Source organism: Haemaphysalis longicornis, unplaced genomic scaffold, assembly GCF_048455015.1.
Source record: "Haemaphysalis longicornis isolate Haplotype H1 unplaced genomic scaffold, Haemaphysalis longicornis Haplotype H1 scaffold_8, whole genome shotgun sequence".
Lineage (NCBI taxonomy): Eukaryota > Metazoa > Arthropoda > Arachnida > Ixodida > Ixodidae > Haemaphysalis > Haemaphysalis longicornis.
Window position 1 is genome coordinate 190,083,126 of NW_027526445.1, and position 16,895 is coordinate 190,100,020.

Sequence of the window (16,895 nt, forward strand, 5' to 3'; positions counted from 1 at the left end):
GGGCCTCGATGTTTCGCAACGGTGACTGGGTGTGTCGTTTCACACGAGGTGACGACGGATGCGTGGTTGCAGAACGCGGCCGATTTTACCACACTGGAAACGTTTTCCCCAGAGAGGGGCACTGTTGAAGGGGACGCGGCGTACGGCAGGCATTCCTGAAGTGGCCGATTTTGCCGCATCGGAAGCACGCTTTTCCCAGAGCGGGACACTGTTGAAGGCGGTGCCAAGTCCTCCTACCACAGCGGCCGCACGCTGGAGAACGCCGAGCACTGGTCCGGGCTAACCTAAGCCCCGGACGTGACAGTGATGCACTTCTGTTTGTTGAGATTGTGGGGCGAAATTCGCGACGTGGAAATCGGGTGGGGCGCTGTTGAAATCGAAGCAGTCGAGTTCGTTGAGTCCCGTCGATCGCTTGAACTATTTCTTCTCTGGCTATTCGATATCGTTGCAGCAGATCCTGCACTTCAGTTACATTTTGGATGACTTGGATGGCTTTGTCAAACGTCAGTGCCGGGACTTCTGTGAGCAAGCATTCCCTGGTGCCATCGGACGCAAGTCCCACGATGAGTTGATCCACGAGTGACGCGGCTTCGTCGGAGCCGAAGTTGCACTGTCGACCCACTATTGCACACGGCGCGCAAAGTCGATCGCCGATTCCGTTTCTGCTTGACATAAACTTCGGAACTGTATGCGGTTCGCCCTCTGTGATGTCGAGACGTCCAAGTGTGCCGCTTGGCCTTGAACGAGATAGTCATAGTCGTTGCCGGTGCTTGCGCTCGCCGGTCTGGCCGACTCGATCATATGCGCAGTTCGATTTGCTTCCGCTCCCATAAAGGTCTTCAAGAGGGCTGCTTTGCGTCGCGGAGTGAAATTTTCACAGCCTGCTGCGATTAGGTATGTTTCGAACGAGCGGTGCCACTCGCGGCATGAAATGGCCGGCCTCCCCGGGTCCTGCAAAAATGGAGCTGGCTTTGCGGCTATATCAGCCATCTTGTCAAGATAATGAACGAAGTGATGCAGCTTTACTGCTCTTCCTGAAGTTTATATAATCCAGGTGCAAGAAATACCTGGTGCCAGTTGTCGATATCTTGCAGTGTTGCTTCACGGTGACCTGTTGGTGGACGTATTTGCTGCCCGTCGCTCGATGAAAGCCGATTTTGGAGCTATGCCGCTGGCCGCCGTTTTCTTCCCGATGCGGTCAACCGCGTAGGCCTAACTCTCTATCGCTCTCGGCTGATTGTTTCAGCCCTCACTACTTGAAAATAAAACTTGCGGCCTGTTCGGCGGCTTACACGTTACTGAAGGAATGTCGAGCGCTTACATTTCGGACGGTTCTTGAGTCGGCTGCGCCATTGTGGTGTTGCGTCGGCGACGCCCCCAAAGGGCGAAGCAGGAGACGTACGCCCGAGGCGAAGAGTCAAGCCAAAAGAGCCTATGCATGGTAAATATAACTGGTAGCGAAGCTTCCAAAGAAGCCCATACGTTCAGAAAATGGCGGCTCTTAAGCTGCTCATGGGGCTTAGCGCCATCTGTGTGAGGAGGGAACACTTCCGGTGGAACAAAAAATAAACAGGATGTGATGCAAGATTCGGGCAGAAAGTGACGTCATTTTTGTGGAATTAGCGGGAAATTTTTGACTTAAAAATAGCCATAGCAGGCCTCTGATCACTGAGGGCTCATGCCATTGCCATCTGACGCAAGTTGGCGAGCCCTTGGCGTGCGTGTGTGCTTCAAGTCAACGCCAGCTTATACTCGTGACTAGAGAAACGTACTTTAGCATGCTGTCGTATGATTCGCCTCGGTGTTTATAAAAACATCTTGCATCTTCTCTGAACATTTATTCTGTATTCATGCCTTCCACTTCTGTATAAAAGCGATCAGTTGTTTATTTTGATTGCAGTGGGTGGCAAACGTACCCCAACCCCCTTCCCCCGGCCGGAATTTTTTTTCTGCCTTGGAATACAGAGCGCAAAATGACACTTGACCAATCTCCCCGGTCCCCCTTTTATATAAAAAACGTGCCCACTCCTTACCCCGATACCAGTTTCTACCAACGCCACGGCTGGGTTTAATTGCGTCGCACATACGCAGGTAGCGTGCGTGCCTTAAGTATAGATCAAGGTTATATAATGCTTGCTCAGTGTGTGTACTTGTGTTCTAAGAGAAGAAATAACGCATAGCCATGCTATAATCAAGACATTTGAATTTTATTCCAGGATAAACATAAAACAAATTTACCACACTGCACAAAATCAGCACGTATACAATAGGTGCAAAATGTTCGTGGGCACTACATGCATTATGATTTTCCTTACGCGCCGAAAAATTGACTTTACCCGTAACACATAGCATTATGAGCAATGATAGAGTCAACAGCAGAACTACTTCGAAACAACAGAAAAGAACTAGGCACTCCATCTTGACACAGAAAACCGGGCCGCAGGAATGCCGATTCAGGAAAGTGCAGCGAGCACACCGCAGCTGTCCCGGCATCTTATGAAGTAGACAAGGGTTTCAAGTTCCCTCAGCATTCACGCCTGCAATTTCCTGGTTGCATTGTTTAGGCAAGTGTCGCAACAGATAAGTAAAAAGAGGAAAAATGGATCTATGCAAACGAAAGCGACGGCAGTATCTAAAAGCACATAGCAGCAGATTCCTGGGCAATCCCCCACGTGGGTATGTGCCATGTCAGCGGCCAGGCAGCGCGCGCCCATCTCCCCCCGTTGCCAAGGAAGACGAGGAGCGCGCGCACCCGCAGCTGTTGCTATGCGGACGGCGGCGGACGCTTCAGGCTCGCTTAAGAAGTGCATTCGCACTTAAAAAATTACACCATCTTCCCGTGGGGAACCCTGATGAGGATGCGAAGCATCGTGGCGGTTCCGTGTGGTTCCATTGTGTTGCCGTTATGTTGAGTGATCTGGTTTTTACTAGCGCCAGAGGGAATTCCGCGTCCGGGTCCACACCGGTGGCAAAGGCATGCAAGTGCTGTTGTGTTACGGTGAGTAGGCGGTGGTTCTCGAGGCGCCGAAACTCGTCCATCATGTTCTTGTCGATGTTGTCTCTGTGGTAAAATCGGTAGTCTCCGTCAGCTTTGGTGAGGTAAAGGTTGTTGACATTGCACCGGCTGACAGGTGCACCGGCTGAGAGCAATGTACACGCCCTCCTCTTCGCAGCTTTGTCTTCTAGTTCTTCTTCTTCTTCTTCGGCGGTTCCCCTACGGGAAGTAGACGACCATGGTTGAACGCGAACCTATCTCGTGATGGATTCTTTGGTTGGCCAATCCCTAGGGGCATCCTGCCACAATCAGCATCAGAGGCGCTGCGGACGGGGCTGGTTGAGCTGCAAGGCGCGTGGCGCTTCCCGCCATAGCTTTCCCACGGGAAATTCAGCATCCCCTCTAAAGTTTTCAGTTCGTCGTTTCCGTTGACGTTCAGCTTCGCGTGCCTTCGTTGTATCAGCTGCTTCTTCACGTAGTTTGAATGAGTCAAGGACATAAGGCGCGTTCGTAGCACTTGCTCCTGTCCCGGATTTGTAGCGTAGCGGGAAGAGCACCGCGTACCTCCCGTTGCGGCCAGAAAGTCGTGGGATCGAAACCGGGCGCCGCTAACTATTTCTTTTTTTTTATAGTGTAGTATCGCGGAGCTGTGGGTGTAAGGAGGAGAGTTGCGCATGCGCAGTGAGCGTGTGGACGGCGCCACCATCAACGACGGAGGACCAGGCGATCCTAAGAAATGCTCCGCATTTAAAACGAATGCAAATGCGCACCACCAAAACACGTGAGGGGCGTTTCCTAGCTGTTGATTATCGAGCACGGGGGAGAGCGCGTGCGGGAGCACATGGAGGAAGAGAAAAAAGAAGCGGGGGGGTTTGTGCAAGCGCTCGTGCTTAATCAGAAGAAATAAAAGTTCAAGGTCTTCCGAACAGTAGCGCGGCGTCGGGTCTTCTCGAGTCAATATTTCTGGTGCCGAAACCCGGGAGAAGACCGGCATCGTGTCCTGACCGATGGACAACCTCCGCCGTCAGCGAGGCGCTCTCCGTGGAGCCGTCACGAGGCTGCTGAAGGCAGCCACCGAGATCTACGAAAGCCCCTCGCCGTCTTTGCTTGACCTGCAAGAGGCCATAGACCAGCTGGCAAGTAAAGAGCGCTCACTGGAAGAACTGGATGACAAGATCGGGGAAGCACTCGAAGGCGATGAGTTCGACCAGGTAATTGCCGACGTGATAGAATATCAACAAAACATATGTCGTGCGATCAGTAGGCTGCGCTCGGCCTTGAATGAGCTGCGGTTGCCCATGAGAGCTTCCGGCGGAGGAACTGCAGGGGAACCACCACCAGTTCAACCGCAGAGCGTGGAGGTCGAAGGCGTCCGCCCTGCAGTCCATCCTAACCCGCCGCCGTACGTCGGCTCTCGTCCATTCACAACAACGCGGGTTGTCCTGCCGACGCTGCAAGTTCCCCACTTTTCTGGCGAGCCACGCGAATGGCAGGGCTTTTGGGACCATTTTGAGGCGACCATTCATAACCACCCGGACCTACCCGACATAGAGCAATTTAAAGGGGTCCTGAAATACCTTCCGTCGATGCATGGATGTACCTGTAACCAAATAAGACAATGTATTAGCAATCTCCTCCCGCAAGAATTTTGTTAAAGCGTTGAGTATTAGCTGAGAAATCGTAAATCAAAAACCGCGCATTATCGTCGCGCCGCGTTTCCTCCTCTTTTCAACTGTTGACGGCGCGCGAGCACTCCCTCCCATGATGCTGCGCTAGTCAGCGGTGACGTACTTCCGCATTACGCTCCTCCGACTGCCGTCTGCTACGGGCAAGTTTTGTTGACACCATGAATTCCGCACTCCGTTCAAGGATGGATAAGCGAACGAAAAATCTGGCCGCATGTGTGCGGTGGCCTGGCCTTGCCCTTTCGCGGTGTGCGTTGCTGCAGTGCAGCACGTGACTTTTAATCGGCGGCGAACTCGCAGCCGCTGGGGAGGATCTTGCGCTCGGTCCCTTTCATGCACCGCGCACTGTTTATCCAAAAAGCGCCGTATCAGATGTGGCCCCGCTGGTGTCGGGTCTTATTTTGCGGTGGTGGTAATTCCTGCCGGCGCCATGTGAAAAGGACATTTTAAACCTATACAGAACCCGTGCACAAAACGCTTCAATCATGTGACCAGTTCAGCTTGGGGCGACGCGTGGTGGAGAGCGGCAACGTTGGCAAAACATGCTCCGGCGCGGCTCTGAGCTTCCTAGCGCTGGAGCGAGCGCCTTTCTTTGACGATCTCAAACATCGGTTGCCTTGGCAACAAGGCACAAACCGCCCCAGAAGTCAGTTACGGTTGCGTGATCCCGGTTCAGCTCGGGGCCCCACCTCGCGACATGTGGGCACTGCAGGCGTACCACTCACTCTCATTAGGAAGTGTGAGATGCGTTTGGCATTACAGGAGGCGATGGTGTGTGTGTTGTGGACGCCTTTGTTTCGCGATGAAATGCGACGTTGCGCTTCTGCGGGTGGATAGTGCTTCCCATGGTCTGGATTATCTTTCTCGAGCGACGTATGACTCAACCTCGCATGGGGTATGCGCAGTGTGCATGGCTAAAAGCCATCTCGGCTTGCGCGCCAGAGTTTAGTGACTTGCTGTTCGTCCCCGCAAACCGCGCGCGAGGTGAGTGCCGAATTTACGACGGGCAGGAGGAGGCAACGCATCGTCTGTCAATCGCGGTTCAGACTTGCAACGCATGTTGTGACGTTGTGTTCGTTCGAAACGCATCTCTGGATTGTTTTGAAGTGGAAAAAAATTATCCGTCAAACCCGGGCATTCGGCTCAGGGCGTACTCTGCGATTGCACGAAAGTGCCCCGGGGCTTCAACGCTTTCTTTATGGAACGTACTCCGGTAAGAGAATATCCATGTCGTGTTATGGCCGTGTTGCATTCAATACGAACGGTTAAGCGTTTGTTTACACTTGTTTCGTTTGTCGTAAAATGTCCAAGCACTCCGACACTCCCCTGGCAGATCAGCCGGTGAGTCGACGCTGAGCAGACGACTCATCTCTTTGCCGGAAGTGCGTGAAAAAGCCGCCCAATAGCAGGATGTCTAGCTCATGACGAACATCTGGGAATCGATGATGTAGACATGTGAAGATGGCGGCGTCCAAAAACACGAAGGAAAGGGTGAGAAAAAAGCGACAAACTTTGCAACAAAAGTGTGAGCTTTCCGCTACGCGTAAAAGAGTAATACTTGGCCCAGATGACCTTGACGACCCAATCTAACGATTGCGCTACTTCATTTAGTGTGCTCAAAATGCCTTTCAGGGCCCCTTTAAGTATTTAAGATCTTACCTCACCGGAGACGCAAAACGCGCAGTTGAATGGATTCGCCTAAACGACGCAAATTACCGGCAGGCGGTGAAGATCCTCACCGACCGGTTTGGACGCACAGAACTACTCGTGGACGACCACGTAGACAGCCTACTCACCATCGCACCGATTCAATCGTCGACGCAAGTGGCACGCCTCCGAGACCTGTACGAGCAGGTACAATTCAGGACTGGCTGTCTCGAGAGCCTTGGCGTTCCAGCTTCCGAGTACGCGGTGATCCTGAACCGAGTCCTCATGCGCTCGCTGCCAGAAGACCTGGCAGTTCAATACCGCCAGCGCATGAGGGAGACAGCCAGCGATGCCAACGCCGAGCCAACGCCTTGAGAGCAGCAAGTCAAGTCCATCATGGCGTTTTTAAAGGTGTAAGTGGAAAGCAGGGAGGAGAGTTGGGCTTTGAGGTCAAATTCTGAGTCGAAAAGGTCACCAGATCGACAGCCGCCGAGAAATTCATCTCCTCTTTTGCCGTCAGCCTTGGCATTGGCGGCTGGGTTTGCATTCAGTTCAACGGAGCCGCCGCCGGGAGGACCACTGATGTGTTTCCTGTGTGATAGCCAGGGCCACAAGGCAAAGGAATGCCGATCTGTCTTGACGTTCGAAGAGAAGCGACGCCGCCTTTCAAAGAACCTCTGCTGTTTTAGATGCGCGAGACACGGGCACATGGCACGCAGCTGCCGCTCTAGCACGACACTCTAGTGTGATACTTGTTCGGGACCTCACATAACCTTCCTTTGTGACATTTGGGAGCGATCGGGGACCAGTTCCACGACTGCTGCTCGCCGTGACGGAGACACCGATTGTGAGCAACTTCCACAACGAGATCGTAACGTGACGACAGCTCCTGCCAGCAGCACGTGCTCCTCGTCGGGGCTGCTCCAAACTGCTACAGTGTGGGCATCTGGTGACTGCGGTCGGCCGGTGTTGGTCCGGCTACTCCTCGATACTGGGAGCCAACGAACCTTCGTGAGCAGTGACCTGTGTTGTCAGCTGGCTTTGCCTGCTTCTGGAGTGGAGGACTTGGCCGTGTTTACTTTTGGCAGCTCGAACCGTCCGTGGTCGAACCAGTGCCGGAAGGTGGCGATCACCTTACGAAGCCGCTATAAATCGAGTCCAGTTACCCTCGATGCTCTTGAAGTGCCAGAGGTCTACACGGTAAAGGGTCCACCCTTGGAAACCGAAGTAGTAAAGCTGCTTCGCGACCGCAAGTTACTCGTTGCCGACGAACCTGAAAAGGGGCAGACACAAACACCGACTATAAGCGTACTGGTGGGCTCCGACAACTACTGGAGGCTCGTGAGCGGACGCATCGAGCGCATCAACGACTGCCTTTGCGCCGTTGAGACAGTGTTTGGCTGGGTTCTCCAGGGTCCTTACTCAAGTACCCACAATCCCCTGGTGAGGAGCAGCAGCACGAATGCTCTGTTTTTGGGTTGCGTTGATGGACCGGACGAAAGTTGCCAAATTATTGATCCCTCAGAAATATGGGTTGGATGCCATAGGAACAACGGACGCTTCTGAGACGTCTAAGGGTGAAGACTACGATGTGTTCGTGAAGTTTCGGAGTGGACTCTACAAGGAAGATGGTCGATACGTCGTGCCACTTATGATCGAAACGCCAGGTCTTATTTCCAGCACTAACCGAGCTGTCGCGGAAAGCAGACTTCGACGGCAGCTACAACGCTTTGAACATCAGCCCAATCTTCTAGAAGAGTACGACGTAGTCATCAGCGAATACTTCAAGGAAGGTCATGCTGAGCGAGTGGTGCAGCGGGAGGTGCCCGGGGAAACAGTTTACTTCCTCCCACATCACGCAGTTGTCAGACAGGAGGCAGTAACGACGAAGGTTCGCGTGGTATTTGATGCTTCATCGCACGAGAAAGGCGAGCCATCCCTTAACGACATGCTGGACAAAGGAGTTATGCTTGGGCCCGAGCTGTTGTAGTTACTTTTGCTGTTCAGGTGCTATCCTGTCGTAATGACTGCTGATATCTGAAATCGTTTCTACAGATATCGATTCGTCGAGAGGATCGTGACGCTCGGCGGTTTCTGTGGATTGATCGGCTGCCAAGCAGCGAGCATCCCAGTCCAAACATAGTTGAATGGCGAATGATAAGGGTGCCGTTTGGGGCCTCGTCTAGCCCGTTTCTTTTGGCAGCTACCTTACAGCATCATCTGGAAACGTGGAAGAACCGGTATCAAGAAATAGCAGCTCGCCTACAGCGATCCTTCTACGTGGACGACCTTGTCATCGGCACATCGCCAGAAGATGAAGCCTTAGAGCTTTACGAGGCAGCTATTACTATCATCAGCGATGCCAGCATGGAACTTCGGAAGTGGTGCTCTAACTCTGGCGTACTGAATGACCGTTTCGTTGCGGACTCTGTTTCTCTTCAGAACGGTGGAAAAGCAAGCCAACTTCGAAGATTCTTGGGCTGCACTGGGATCACACAACGGACGAGATAATACTGACAACTCAAGCCGTGTCTTCCTACGTTTCGAAACAGCCATACACCAAGCGAACTGTGCTACAAGCCTTTGCACGGCTCTTTGATCCTCTAGGCTTGATAAGCCCTTTTCACGTCCGAGCTAGACTGATCTTTCAACGTCTGTGGCGACACAACTGTGCATGGGACGATCCGTTACCGCCAGACGTTGGAGAGCTGTGGAAAGCGTGGGTAACAGAGCTGCCCGCCCTGTCCGCTCTGCGACTTCGCAGATGCGTCAGCTACCCAGAATCTCAGGGCCGTGCAAAATTCGAGTTGCATTTTTTTGCTGACGCAAGCCCTCTAGCATATGGAGTGGCTGTTTATGTGCGGCAACACCTCTCGGACGACAGCTTTACCACGAAGCTTTTTATGAGTAAAAGCCGTGTCGCGCCACTCAAGGCTGTTTCCCTTCCCCGACTGGAGCTACTAGCATGTCTTCTCGCTTCGAGGCTGTGGAGCTACATACGACAAGTTCCGGAGTTCGCAGATTGTCTTGCTTCATTCTGGACCGATTCAGCGATAGCGCTTCACTGGATTTTGGGGAACTCAAGTCGCTGGGAGACCTTCGTAAGAAATCGAGTCACGGACATTCAACAATTAACAAGACGGTGTCCCTGGCGGCACTGCACGAGTGCTCACAATCCCGCTGACTTGCTTACACGTGGAGAGTCGGCTCTGGCTCTAACGCGAAAGACGATTTGGTGGACGGGACCACCGTGGTTAAGAATTCCCGAAGAGGACTGGCCTAATACAACTTTACCATTAGTGCCAACGAGTGACCTGTCTCCAGAGCTTGCATACGTGTGCCCAGCTGGGGTTGTTCGAGGGCCGGAACTTCAGTCTACCGGCCTGCTTCACCTCGATCGCTATAGTCGCCTCTCCAGGCTACTCAGAGTTACTGCGTGGGTTATGAGGTTCTACCGTAATGCCGCCCCAAGCAAGCCGTCAGTTTCTGGCCCACTCCAAGCAACGGAAATTAACGAGGCAGAACTGTACTGGTTGCGACTCGCCCAACACACTGCCTTTCCTTCCGAGCTCGCAGCACGTCGTGGAGGCCAGCCACTTCCCTCAAGCTCCATGGTGCTCACTGTACAACCCGATATCGACGAGGACGGTCTACTTCGAGTGGGCGGTCGTCTACATGAACTAGACAGCCCGGAGGAGCTGAAACATCCCGTCTTGCTACCTGATGATCACCGATTCACCCGACTGTTGATCGATGCAACGCATGTCCGCCTTCTACACGCGGGTGTTCAGACTACACTGGTCGACCTCCGTTCACGATTCTGGATTTTGAAGAGACGTCGGACTGTCCAAAATGTACTGACGTCTTGTCTACCGCGCCGCCATAGGCGCCTCCGTCCCGAGTCAGCACCTATGGCACCATTGCCAAGGAATCGCCTAGCAGAGACTTCACCATTCGACGTCGTAGGTATGGACTTCTGTGGGCCCCTCTACTCACGCACTAGCTCCCATTCATCTACGAAGTTGTTCATCACTGTGTTTTCTTGTGCAGTCACTCGGGCGGTGCACTTAGAGCTAACCTCGGATTTGAGCACAAGAACCTTCCTTCTCGCATTCCGGCACTTTACATCGAGACGCGGAATACCATCGACTGTGTATTCGGACAACGCCAGGACCTTCCAGTGCTGCGCAAGACAGCTTCGAGGGTTGTCTACACGAGAGATACAAGATCATGCCAGCTCCAAGCGAATTGAGTAGAAATGTATTGCTGAGCGTGCTCCATGGTGGGGCGGTTTTTGGGAGCGCGTCATCCGTACCATCAAGGACTCGCTCAAACGTTGTCTGGGATGCAGCTGTCTTGATTATGAAGAGCTGTTGACTGTGCTGTTGGAGGTTGAGGCGGCTGTGAACTGCCGTCCACTCATTCCAGTTAGCGATGACAGTACCAAAATTAAGGCGCTCACGCCTTCTGATTTCCTCATCGGGAAGCGCGCGGTCAGTCTGCCCTTGAAAACAGAGTGCATCATGCCAACGTCCGCTGCACCCGATCTGCGCCGACGTGCTAAGCACAGAGAGGAAACAGTACGTCGACTACAGAGCAGGTGGAAGAAAGAATATCTGAGTCACGTTTTCTTGCTCGGGTTCGTGACAACCCGTGAGGGGACACTGGGACTCCTTGCAGGACGGAAGGCTGTCTCGCTGTTTATTCACCACACGCTGGCTTCCTCTACGACACACCGCAAAGGTTGCACACTTCACTTGCAAACGCTTTCGGCCACATGCCCGGTTTTCTGTCTCAAAACGCCGGACCACCTCACTCGTCGGCGTCCGGCTCTGAACTCGCTCCGGCGCCCCCAGCCCGTTGCGTCTTCCCCACCCCCTTAGAACAAAACAAACACAACAAGCCCATGAGCGGCGGCAACCCCGAGCGAGACTGTTTCTAAGAACTTCGGTGGTGCCTCGACCTTCACCCGCGGGCCAAGGCCGGCCGGAAGTCTCTGAGTTATTGCATTCCCCGTCTCCGGGGCCACTCCTACGCCGCCCCCCTGTCGCCATGGCGTCCTGGCAGGCGAGACCTCGACACCTTCCCCTTTCATCCTTTTTTCTCCTTTTTTTTTTCTTTTTTTGGAATCACTCCCCTTTCCTTTCCTTGAGTTTCTTGAGGTAAGACGCGTACACAGTTACAACACTTGAAAAGAGAAAAATGCACATTGAAAACACATGACCCTAGTAATCATAGCATCCAAAAACTGCCAAAGCACTGGCCGGCGAAAAACAAGGATTACATACATGCACGACACAAGAAATAACGCGAAGAACAAAAATACTATACAGAGCAAGTGAACGACGCTGCTCCGTTGGAGCGGCCCATTGCCCCGCGCACTCAGGTCGCTATGCGGGATAAAGCGTCGGCAAGTATGTTTTGGGCCCCCTTCACATGCTGCACGGTAATATTGTATTTTTGCAGGGACAAAGCCCATCTGGTTAGCCGTGCGCTGCTCGAGGCAGCCGCTGCAACATACTGAAGTGGGTTGTGGTCCGTTCTCACAATTACCTGAGCTCCAAAGACCCATGTGCTGATTTGGTCAAGCGCCCAAATCACAGCGAAAGCCTCTTTCTCAATGGTGGACCACCTAATCTGAGATTCAGTAAGCTTTTTACTGAGAAATGCCAGAGGGTGTTCAGTTCCGTCCATCTCCTGAGCCAGACAGGCCCCGTGGGTTGGCGTCCGTACAACAGTTCGAAAGGTGCTACTCCCGTTGTCTCGTTAGGCACCTCGCGATAAGCCCAAAGAAGACACGGCACCATCTTATCCCAGCCCCGCTTGTGTTCGTCTATTACGTGTCTCAACATTTGTTTAAAGGTGCCATTCCATCTTTCAACGAGTCCGTTGCTCTCTGGATGACCCGGAGTAGAGAACCTGGGCGACGCGCCCAGCCGAGAGACAAGTTCCTGAGTTAACTTGGCCGTAAAGTTCGTGCCCTGGTCAGACGAAATTGTCTCTGGAACACCCACCCTAGAAAATATTTCTACGAGGGCATCACACACAGCTTTTGCTGTTAGAGACCTAAGGCACACCACCTCTGGCCACCTAGTGCACACATCCATCAAGCAAAGAGCGTATTTGTGCCCCCTTGACGATGGGGGTTCTATTGGGCCAACGCAATCCATGACGACGACTTGGAAAGGCTCCGCCGGCCTTGTCAGGGGTTTTATCGGCACGCGGTCCAATTTCCTTGGGATCGCATTTCTTTGACACCTGTCGCACTCTCGACAGTATTTTCGGATGTCCGCATCCATCCCCGGCCAATAAAACGAGTTCTTAATGCGCTGTCGTGTCTTCTTTGTTCCCAAGTGGCCGCCAACCTCTCTGTCATGTGCCACCTGCAGAACGGTGCCCCTTCTTTCCCTCGGCAGTACCAACTGGGTGACCATTTTCCCATTAATTTTGTCACTGTGGAACAACAGGCCATCTCTACTCTTCATTCCATGACTCCCCATTTTCGCATGCTGCCAGGAGACCGCCAGACTCTCATCTCCCAACTGCTCTGTTCGAAAGCTTATGCGAGTATCACCTCGATTTGTTTCTTCCTCGCCATCACTCTCTTCCTCAACCACCGCTGCTACACTCATCGCTGGCTTCTCCGCTGCTACACTCATCACTGACTTCTCAGTAACGAGCCGCCGTTCTTCCTCAGCTTCCTTCTCCCTCTGCTTAACCAGCAGGTCGTGGTCACTGACTGTTAGCAAGCACTCCACCTCACCGGTCAATTTATCGGTCACCGCACAAAGTAAGGAAACATGTGACCCTTGCCTGTCTAGCCTGAATGGCACATACGCGAGCTCTGCTTCGATGCTGTGCCCAAAAGCTCCCTTTAGGATCACTTTCCCCCGGGGCTCGATGCGTTGCATCGGAAGCAAGGATCTCCTGACCACCGTTATGTCCGCGCCTGAGTCTAGGCGGGCCCAAATGTGCGACCTTTCTGATGTTAGCCACACATCTCCAGTTGGGTCTGGAGCCGCCTGCCGCACCTCAGACTTAAGGTTATCAACGCGCGTCGCGAGGTCCACCGGGGGGACCGGGCTCTCTACCACTCTAAAGGCCATTTTTGGATCTGTGTCAGGGCACTCTCTTATCAGGTGACCGCGTCGGCCGCAGCGAAAGCATTGGCGTGGGTCTCGGGCCTTATCGTCCGCATGGACACCATCGGGACCCATGCAGTCTCGGGCGAGGTGACCCACTCGTCCGCAAACAAAACACTCACGCGAAGTGGTGTCCACCTCGCGGGGCGGAAGTTTACTGTCAGGGGCACCATACTTTCTATCACCTGCTTCAACACTGCTTTGTGGTGTCCCGCCAGGTCCCTGTCCTGTTCCTCGCCATCCCTTCGGAGCATTAGAATTCGGCGGCAGAAACGGTGTACGTGGCTCCCGTCGACTTCCTTCTACCGCCTCCGCGACCTGTGCAAGATCCTCGAGACGCAACCATTCTTTGCTCTCTTGAAGTGCAACCTGCCGCTGAGCGTCTTGGGGGAGTGCAGCTTTCAATTTGTCGGCCACAACCAGCTCCTTCAGATCGTCTAACTTCTGGATACCTCTACTATTAATATAATAGGAAAAGTAGTTGTGGAGCCGCCGTCCAAACTGACGCCAAGACTCGTTACAGCCCTTTTTTGCTGTCTCAAACATCTTTCTATACTCGGCGGGGCACAAACGCAGTTCCCTTAGCACCAATGACTTTAACTGGTTATAAGGCAACATCTCCTTCATGCCGCTTGCCATTATCAACGCCCTGACTCTATCAGTCAAGTACGGCATCAGTGTTACCGACCTGACCTCGTCGGGAACCTTGAGCGAGCTGAACAGCATTTCAACTGCGTCGAACCATCCCGGTACCAACCCTTCATCCTTGGGCATGTGTGGCAAGACATTGCTTAACAATTTGGAGACGCCCGCGACACCAGACTGGGTCTCCCTGTCGGAGTCCAGCGCCACGCCCTGAGATCGTAATTTGAGCATCTCCAGCTCCACCTTGGCCCGTTCCAGTTTCGTTTGCTCGATTTCGAGCAACATTTTTGCATCTGACTTTCCTGCCGTCACACCTTCGCTGATCGTCCCCGCATCTGCTCCTAACGGAGTGGCGCTCGCAGGGGGTGTACTCATGTCGGTAATTTTAGATTCGCGCAAGCACTGTGTTTTCGACCTCGTAAGCATACAGGGCAATGGGCAAAGCAAAGTCGTCGTTCACTCACCCATTTGTTGCCGACCGCTCCCGTAGCAAAGGACACAGTGAGGAATTCCTACTATACACTTGTAGCACACATATTGGTCCTCCAAATGTTCAACCGTTCGCAACACAATGCGGTACCTTGTTTATTTAGTTCACACGCACCCCTCCCAACACCAACTCCAACCTTGTTTAGTTCACACGCACCCCTCCCAACACCAACTCCAAGTCAGCCTACACTAGCAATGTCTCCAACGTCCTCCCCCGTTCCCGTCCACCCTCGTCAGCGCTCCGTCTTCGTTTCTTCCCGGTGGACGCCAATACACATCTTCCGCGCTCACTTTTCAAAGCTTCATGCGGCATCGGCGATCCCCTTCTCCAACATTTCCTCCTCTTCTTAGATTTCTTTCGAAATTCGGCTACTCCTCACTTTTCAAAGCTTCATGCGGCATCGGCGATCCCCTTCTCCAACATTTCCTCCTCTTCTTAGATTTCTTTCGAAATTCGGCTACTCCTCTTCTTCCAGATTCGTCTTTTGCATCAACATTTTCTTCCTCCCCTTGCGGGAAAACTTTCTCAGCCCGCTCAAAACACCGCGAGCTCTGATTCTTCACCACTTGCCTTTTCGTTCACGATTGGGGTCCAGCTCCACCGTCTGCTGCGACGTCGTTCGTGGTCGTCGTCCCGCAGTCGCTGCGTGTCCCAGATGTCCCTCCGTCGAACTCCTGTCGAGGCTGCGCCAGTCACGTTTTCTTGCTCGGGTTCGTGACAACCCGTGAGGGGACACTGGGACTCCTTGCAGGACGGAAGGCTGTCTCGCTGTTTATTCACCACACGCTGGCTTCCTCTACGACACACCGCAAAGGTTGCACACTTCACTTGCAAACGCTTTCGGCCACATGCCCGGTTTTCTGTCTCAAAACGCCGGACCACCTCACTCGTCGGCGTCCGGCTCTGAACTCGCTCCGGCGCCCCCAGCCCGTTGCGTCTTCCCCACCCCCTTAGAACAAAACAAACACAACAAGCCCATGAGCGGCGGCAACCCCGAGCGAGACTGTTTCTAAGAACTTCGGTGGTGCCTCGACCTTCACCCGCGGGCCAAGGCCGGCCGGAAGTCACTGAGTTATTGCATTCCCCGTCTCCGGGGCCACTCCTACGCCGCCCCCCTGTCGCCATGGCGTCCTGGCAGGCGAGACCTCGACAATCTGCTTCTTCTGCGATCAGCGCATCACGGCACGTCAACGCTCCCGTCAAGACTCCACGTAGGGGACCTGGTCGTGGTTCAGGATGACAACGTGGCCCCACTGAGCTGGAAGATCGGCCGTGTGGTCCAGTCATTTCCGGGAAGAGATGGCGTCCAGCGCTACCACGAGATTATCCTGCCTAATGGACAGCGAATCCGACGCGCCATTCAGCGGCTCTGCCTTTTGGAGTCAACCGCGGCCGCGGGAGGATGTTGATTCTCGAGCACGGGGGAGAGCGCGTGCGCGAGCACTTGGACGAAGAGAACAAAGAAGCGCGGGGGTTTGTGCAAGCGCTCGTGCTTAATCAGAAGAAATAAAAGTTCAAGGTGTTCCGAACGGTAGCGCGGCGTCGGGTCTTCTCGAGTCAATACTAGCAGACGAACATTGGGTGCGCCTTTCCGAACACTACAACGGCAGCATCACGGAGCAATGACATGTGCCATTCTTCAGAGGGCGCTACAAAAAAGATTTTTGAGAATGAACATCTCCATAAATTCTTTGCAAACTCTTCCTAAATAAATGGGATTCGGAAATAAAAATCTTTCGTAAAATATAAATATTGTTTAATTGTTGAATAGAAAGATAGATGTAACTTTATTAGGGAAAGGGCTGGCTCAGAGGCCTATAGGAATGGTAGGGCGGAAAAGGAAGGAGTAAAATTAAGTCCGGCTCAGAATGTCAGCCTTGCGTGCGAAGTCCCAGAGGGAACGCAGCACTCGGGCTGCGTGCGTGTGCTGTGGTGGCGAGATCCAGTACTGGTACGTCGGAACTTGGTGGCGATGGCGCGCGCGAATAGCCTCAAGTCCGGGCCACTCCCATACAAGATGCTGCATAGTGGGGCGGACCCCCAGATAGCTTGTTCGACAGGTGACGTCGGGATGGGAGGGCTCAGCGTCTTCAGGTTGCTGGCGTCCACGACGAGGGATGTAGGCTCGCCATTTAGCAATGACATCATCGGTGAGTGCTGCTCCAGCTCGAGCCTTATAAATGAAAACGAGCCTTATAACACAAACAAAAACACAAAAAAAAACAAAAAAAACAACCAACCCGCGAAATAATTGTTGCATAAAACTTGTTTTTTTTTTGTTACTAGTGGTT

At 53.2% G+C, this 16,895-nt stretch overlaps 1 protein-coding gene across 1 annotated transcript in view; it reads left to right on the top strand.

Moving 5' to 3' along the window:
- The window catches only part of LOC144148637 (uncharacterized), a 47,159-nt gene that overhangs the window by 5,989 nt on the left and 24,275 nt on the right, over positions 1-16,895 (top strand). The window lies entirely within an intron of this gene.